This window comes from Scyliorhinus torazame, chromosome 21 (assembly GCF_047496885.1).
Source record: "Scyliorhinus torazame isolate Kashiwa2021f chromosome 21, sScyTor2.1, whole genome shotgun sequence".
Lineage (NCBI taxonomy): Eukaryota > Metazoa > Chordata > Chondrichthyes > Carcharhiniformes > Scyliorhinidae > Scyliorhinus > Scyliorhinus torazame.
Window position 1 is genome coordinate 21,312,222 of NC_092727.1, and position 7,221 is coordinate 21,319,442.

At 48.2% G+C, this 7,221-nt stretch overlaps 1 pseudogene; it reads left to right on the forward strand.

The window, feature by feature from the left end:
- Positions 1-5,986: 5,986 nt before the first annotated feature.
- LOC140398742 (NADH dehydrogenase [ubiquinone] 1 alpha subcomplex subunit 5 pseudogene) lies at positions 5,987-6,372 on the forward strand (annotated as a pseudogene).
- Positions 6,373-7,221: the final 849 nt, after the last annotated feature.

The following is a 7,221-nucleotide window of genomic DNA, read 5'->3' on the forward strand; positions in this document are numbered from 1 at the left end:
CCTTCTTCCTGATGCCACGCACCAGTGTATATCTGGGCAACACTGTGCTGTGGGACTCATGCAGCCACTGCAAACAAGGTCCGAAGTTCCACTGAGGGTGGGGTATGAGGTGAGGCTGGAGTGTGAGGGTGGATAGACAAAGACAATGGGGGAAAAGTGGAAGGAGGGCTGTGCAAGGAGGGTGTTAGGGGAAGGGTGATAGCTCACGGTGGCAGGCAGAGGGGAAAACAGGTGGATGAAGAGGACAAACAATGGAAGGCAGGGGGGAAATGGAGGGGGAAGGAAGCGAGACCCTGACTGGACTGCATGAAACACAGACATACTAGGAGGTCAAAGTGATAGCAAATGTCTTATTGGAAGGGGATGCATGCAGACTGCAGATTATGGAGTGGAACCTGTTAGTGTGGCATATCAGGGATGATCGCATGATCACTAAACAGGTCAGGAGCTGCAGTGCTTTGTGAAGGTTATTGTTGTCCATTGTTCTCTTCGAAACGAGAACTTTGTCAACGCTCCACTTTAACACCAGCGGCTGGCAGACAGGAGTCAGAGAATGCAGATATTCCTGCTGTTGAATGGAAAGGAGTCATAGATATTCAGCAGTCCAGAGGCTACCTGAACCTCAGTCTGAAGGCAGAGAAAGGAGACAGTGCAGAAGAGCAGCGGGCAATGCAGAAGGAGCAATGATTGGGAGAATGGTGTGCCCCAGCTGCAGGCATGGACCAGGGCTGTCAAAGAAAAAATGCACAGCAGGGTTGTCCTACAGTGGATGTCCCTGGGTTTGGTTGGTTCCTACCTGGCAGCAGAGGGTAAGGTGATGGTCACACGGGCATCTGCAGCCTGTAGAGAGGGAATACATAATACATTGATGGGTGGGGGGATGTGAAACTCACATGGGGTGGGGGGGGGGGGGGTCCCCTATAAGTGACAGTGCACATGGCCTCCAGATGAGGTGGGTACAAGTCCATGTGAGGCAACGGTGCCAAGCATGTGATGGACTCAGGTGGGGAGTGTGTCACTGTCCAGAGCCACAACAGAGTCCAGTATTGGTGAGGCAGGCTAGTGAATACTAAGTGTTATCTCTACCTGCACATTGTGAGGCAGCAGGGAAACCAGAGGCTCACGGACAGTGAGGGTGGGGCGATCGAACTCCGTCCTGTAATAAAGGTGCAGCACCACCATCCCGACACTCAGGTAAAATGGCTTCTTCCAAAATCGAAAAGAAGGTTGGTTCTGTCTGGGAGGGGTACAATGACGTGTGGGAGGACGGCTAAGCTGGGATCTGTGGTTCCTTCTTGAAATACCGACTCACTTGTTGGTGTCGCTACAGTGGACAGGGTCCAGGTACATTACACAGGATACGCACCCCATGTTGTGTTACGCTGCTTCGTGTAGCAAAGCTGCTTCCTTGATGTATGCTTTGGCAAAGGAAGCTCCAGACTATGAAATGAGTTCAACTTGTTTATTGAACTATTAACACAGTTCTTAAATGAGTCCGACTCTCTGCTAATCTAACTGTAGTAACTCAGTCTATCTTTACCAGCCTGCTCTAAGCCACGTGCTGGGTGTGATGCTGTTGATCAACCCTGATGTAGTCTCTAGAAATCTGTCTGTGGAAAGAGGCAGAGCCTGTGTGCCCTGTCCTTTTATATGGGTTGTGAAGTGCCCCCTTGTGGCAATGCCACCTCTGGGTGTCCTGATTACCCATTGGTTGTGTCCTGTTCTAATGACCTATTGGCTAGATGGTGGTGTGTCATGACATCTCTGGTGCTCCCTCTAGTGGTTACTTAGTTGTAGTGCATTTTCATTAAACCCTTGTGTATATACGGTGATGCATACCACCACACCCCATTGACCAGGAAGCTAGGGCAAGCCAGATTTCTCATTTCGAACTGGGAAAGGCACAATTCAATCACTTCACATCAAATTTGGAAAAGCTACAATGTGGAAGACAAGAATGCAGCCTTGAAGGCTATAGTGAATTGATGCATCAATTCTGCCATACCATCAGTGAAGGGGGGTCAGAGATTAACAACTAATGCACTCATCAGTGTCCAAACAGATTGCATTCATTCATCATGAACAGACATAGTTCTGCCAAGTCTGAGTGAAGTTCAGAGCCACTTTGTTTCAATGATGTAATTCACAAGTTCACTACACGCCAACCCCCCCCCCCCCCACCCCCCCCCCACCCCCTCCCCCCGCCCCCTCACAGGGCTCCAGATGTAACACCTGTGGAATGGAATGCTGCTCACCTCGATGTATGTGCTAGAGTCCCAGAGGTAAGGTAACATGAGGAACAACGCAATCTCAGCTGCCAAAGCTTAGCTTCCCAACTTCCAACACAGATCTCTCATTCACACCTTTCTTTTCAGTACCCTTTAACCATTCTTGTCTACAATATCTCTTCAGAGCGGAGACAGACATGAGAATAGATGCGATGGTCAAAAGAGCTTTTATAAGATCTTGATTCAAGGCAGACGGTGAAGGAGGTAAAGGTGTCAGCATGGGCAGCTTCAGCAGGAGGCGCTGCCTGAGGGACAAGGCCAGGGGGAGCGTGAGCATCCATAGGAGGCTGAGGAGCAGGAGCCCTGACAGTAAAGACAACTGGCAACATCAAGGGTCTATCGTCCACAAATGTCCTTTCTGCTTAGTGACTATCAAGGTTCTTCCCAATGTTCCGTTCTCTCCCTTTACATCTCCACCATGAGCTGGCAGCTTCTTCCAGAGGCTCATGATTTTCCTGGGACTGATTGGGTGGCTGGTCTCCAGCAGCCCTCCGAATGCCGGAGATTTGGGTTGTCACTGCCCCCGACTGCCGTGGGGACATGTCAATGACGTGTCCTCCAGAAAGTGACCCCAAGTCTAACCTTGAACAACGCCCCACCAAGGTGTGTGCCCCAGCGCAGGCGGGTGAGCACTGTGACAGTTCTTCCTGAGACCCATCATCTTCAGACTAGCTCCGGGGACCCGGGGTTTTGCCGGGCTGGCAAGTTGATCATGGTCTGCTGGTGCTTGCAAAAGACAACAGGGCAGTTTTGAGTGGATGGGCTGAAGCTAATTCAGAGTACACGGCACTCAGTGTGAATTGCAGGATTGCAGGAAGCGATGGGGCTGACATCCATACCAGGTTGTTGCAAAAGGTCAAACTCTGCGTTGCCAAAGGAGCGACCCCTGCCTTCGATGGCAAGCTCTGAGGAAAATTCCTCAAATTCACTGAGGACAATGAGCTCTGCTGTCCCTCCCCTGATCTGGGCTCTCACATTTGTTGCACAAGTTTGTTTGTGTGGAGAGAAAAGAAAGAGATGGGATGAGAAGGGTGGCGCAGAGGTTGGGTGAAATGCACATCCTCTGTGTGTGCTGTACCCTACCCAGAAGGGACAGAGATTGGAGTTCAAGCAACAAGACAGAAGGAATGGGGGTGTTGTGAAAGTCTCGTTGAAAGAGTGAGTGTTAATATATGTCCCCCGCGACTGAATGCATGAGGCCTGTGAAGAGAGTAGTCAGTTGAGTACATGATGCCATCCTGAGAGTTTGATAGTGGAGGGAGCTGAGAGCGGACTTACCCTGGTAAAGAAGCGAGGTAAGTCATCCACTTCCAGCACTGGATGACACTCCATGGGCGGGTGACAGCCGTGCTGACCTCCTGAATAACCGCCTCATAGGCCAGGGAGGTGCGGTTTGCATGCTTTTTGAACCATCCCAGGGGTACAGCACATGCCAATGTGCTGGACTCCACTAATAAGAGAGCGAAAGCTGGTGCTGTCTTCTTCTTGAAGCAACTGCTTTTGCTTCCTGGCATGTTGGAGGGTCTCCTGAAGTCAGGTGGGCTGGAGGGAGTGAGATGAGTGCGCTGGACTGGTGTTTAAATATGGCGATGAGACCTTTGACCCAGCACCTGACGACGGGCAGACGAATCAGCTGCCGGAATGCCAGGTGTGTCGGAGGGCAACTTGCCTGTGCATAATTAATGAGCTTCCAAGCGCAGATTCTGGAACCGGATTCTGCCATTCCGGCTAACAGTGAAGACATGCGCTGGAGCCCCCTGGCGCCTCACTTAGTCTCAGCACGAGAGAATTCCCCCCTAGGCCGCCATTCAACTAATTGGGAACAAAGTCCCATAGCGCGCTCGTTCAGCCGCGTGTCTCCCGGTGCTCACTGCGCCGAGAAACACATTGCTGCACAACACGACTCCCGCTGTATAACGGGTCTCTGAGGGGAACGCACGGCCAAGGCCGCACAGAGCCCCGTTTTGTGCACTCGGAGCTCCGCTCGCCGGAACCCCCCAGTGTGGCGAGAGATCGGATGGCGTCCTGATCTCCGAGGCCCCTGAAGCGACCCCGACCTCCCCCCCCTAGCCTAAATACACTATGGGAGGGCCCGTGTGGCGCACTGTGGCGAGCTGATTTTCGGGCGTAGCGTGGTCTTTGGATTGCACCCATAATGCTTGAAGAATTCTTTGAATTAAATCAAAGTTTGAACATTTTTAACTTAAGTACAAATGGGTCTTTTACATTGAAGTTCATGGTGAGCCAGATAATATGCAATTTAATAGCTAAAACAGCCTAATGCAATTTAGCACACTGTATATTATTCTGTTGCTGAAGTGACGATGTGTTTAATATGACACACCATTTTAATGCAGCAAATTCTCTCCAGTAAACATTTGATTGATCAGTTCTTTCATATTTGTGGAGGATGTTTACAGATTGCCTGCTATTTTGAAATTCCCACTGGCAAGTCAATCTGTAAATTTCCCATTGTCATTGCCTGAAGCAGAAAGTAACCTTCCTTTGATGCTTTAAAGCTGAGGAGACACTTTCAAATGAGGCTGATAGACAGTGTACACTTGCTCCTGGTACTGCAAGTATCTCCAAATGCTGCATCTATCTTCATTCTTTCTGTTCCTTTTCGCAGAAAGGTATTGGTGGGAGTGAGTGACTGGCAGGGACGAGCTGAACCAGATTTTGTTTTACCTAGAAGTTCAGTGAAACATGAAATTCATTATCACAAGTCATTAAAGTGAATAAAGTCGCCATAGCCCCAGCTGACCGTAGGCTGCTTTCCCTTTTGACAAGGAGAGCTTACTGGTGGTGATGCAGCCTGAGGGTCACCACACCTCAGGCAAGGGGCAGGGTGAAAAGGTGGGCCTTCATGAATAACCTCACTCAGTACAGGAATTGGACTTGCGCTGTTGGTTTTTCTCTGCATCACGAACCAGCTGACCAGCCAATAGTTCTAAACCAGCCCCACCTGTGTTTGAAAAGGAATACCACAAACAGATGCGTAAAAAGATAATTCGGGTTAAAAGCTAACATAGCGTGAGGAACTCTTTGGCCTGGACATTAATAGCAGTGGGCTATGTAGTTAGGGGAGTGTGGGGGTGGGGGGAAGAGTGGGAGGGGTTTGATGGGAATAATTATGTTCTACATCGTTTGCACTTGACAGGTTGACTTCCTGGAAGTCAGTCTTATTGACAAGTCTTTCCAGGCGGGAAGGACTTCAGAGCAGGTAGCATGATGAGGTAAGTCCGATCCACCATCCAGGGACAGGGTGCATTGGATGTCTTTATATAGGAGAATCCTATGAAGGCGGGGCATGGGAGGTCCAGAGAGGGCACATCTGTTCCACCTGACCCACAAGCAGTGCTGAAAAGGTGCCTGGAAAGGTCCTTCTCCTCAAACTTTCCTTTAGTGGCCAGCCACTACTCGAACTAAAGAAATACAGGTTAAATCAGAAACCAAAAGAGAAAATGCTGGAAAATCTCAGCAGGTCTGGCAGCATCTGTAGGGAGCGAAAAGAGCTAACGTTTCGAGTCCAGATGATCCTTTGTCAAAGCTCGTCCAGGTTAAATCAGAGATTGCCACGGTAGAATATTTAATTTGCCAACGTGACACCTGGGATTCGGTTAGCTGCCCTTCCTTTGTTTCACTTTCATGAAACCTAGAAGTGGGGGGGGCTTACAATCGGGTATCACACTTTTAAAATGTTCACATCTAATCTGGCCCAAACCAACCTACTGTTGAAGGTTAAAGTTCTGGCCGGAATCCTGAAGAATACAACTGGATTGGTGGGCCTTGCTGTGGCCCAGAATCCTCATGAGAAGTTGAGAATTTTGTACTCCAGAATTCTTATTGCCCTGCAATCCATCCTTCAGGATGCAACCTGTAGGATGTACACCGAGCACACCGTCAATGAGAGGTTCAACTTGGTAAAACCGGAGCGTGATGTTCAAATACCAGAAGACAAAATCAGCTGTGATTTTCACAGGCTGAGAATTAACTTTCTCTGACATACAAAATGGCCAAGTGGAAATCCTGGGAGCCATTAATAGAAGAAGCCCCTCCCAATCAATGGGAATGGCCACTTTAAACTTTATGTAACTTACATTGCTTTATTCAGGAAACTGTCTGTTCTGAAAATTCCAAACTGTTTAGATGTTGTTAAAATGAATCTCTGAGAATAAAGGACCGATTTCTATTTCTATCTGTAATTTCCATGATTTTATGCTGTTCTTTATAATTAACAAAATTTCTTTGAGTAAATAACTAATAAAGTGACCCATCTATCAAGTTCAATCTATTGCCGTTTTGATAGCTGTAACCTAGGAATCCCGAAAGAAAAGCCTGCTAGCTTTTCCTCTTCGACAATGGATGAAGTTAATAAATTCCTTCAACCCTTAGCTTGGAATATAGCTGACAAAGGAAGGAATGACCTTGTTCTCTCACAGAGGAAACAGGATCTTCAGAAGGAGGCCAGAATGTGGGGAACAATAATGCTCCACAATTATTGAGTTGGGTCACCATTTCATTTTGATTTTAAAAATTTTTCAATTCTATCACCAAGGCAGAATGAATGGCACAGTGGTGAGCATTGCTGCCTCACAGCGGCAGGGGCAGGGGTTCGATTCCAGTCTGGGGTCTGTCCATATGGAGTTTACATGTTCTCCCCGTGTGTGCGTGAGCTTTCGCCGGGTGCTCCCACTGCTAAAGTCAATATTTTCCAGCTTCTGTAGTAGAAAGATTCAACACGCTGGTTAAGACAAAATAACAAGCTTTATTTTCAAAACGACTGCATGCAGTAATGGCTGAAACATGAGGTCAGAGAGCAGTTAGTGAAACTTGCTGATTCCTTCTCAAGTCTGCACTTTTACAGAAAATCAGTTCAGTATTTATACATTATCATTATCAAGATTGCGTGACTGCAGCTTAGTCAGGACTT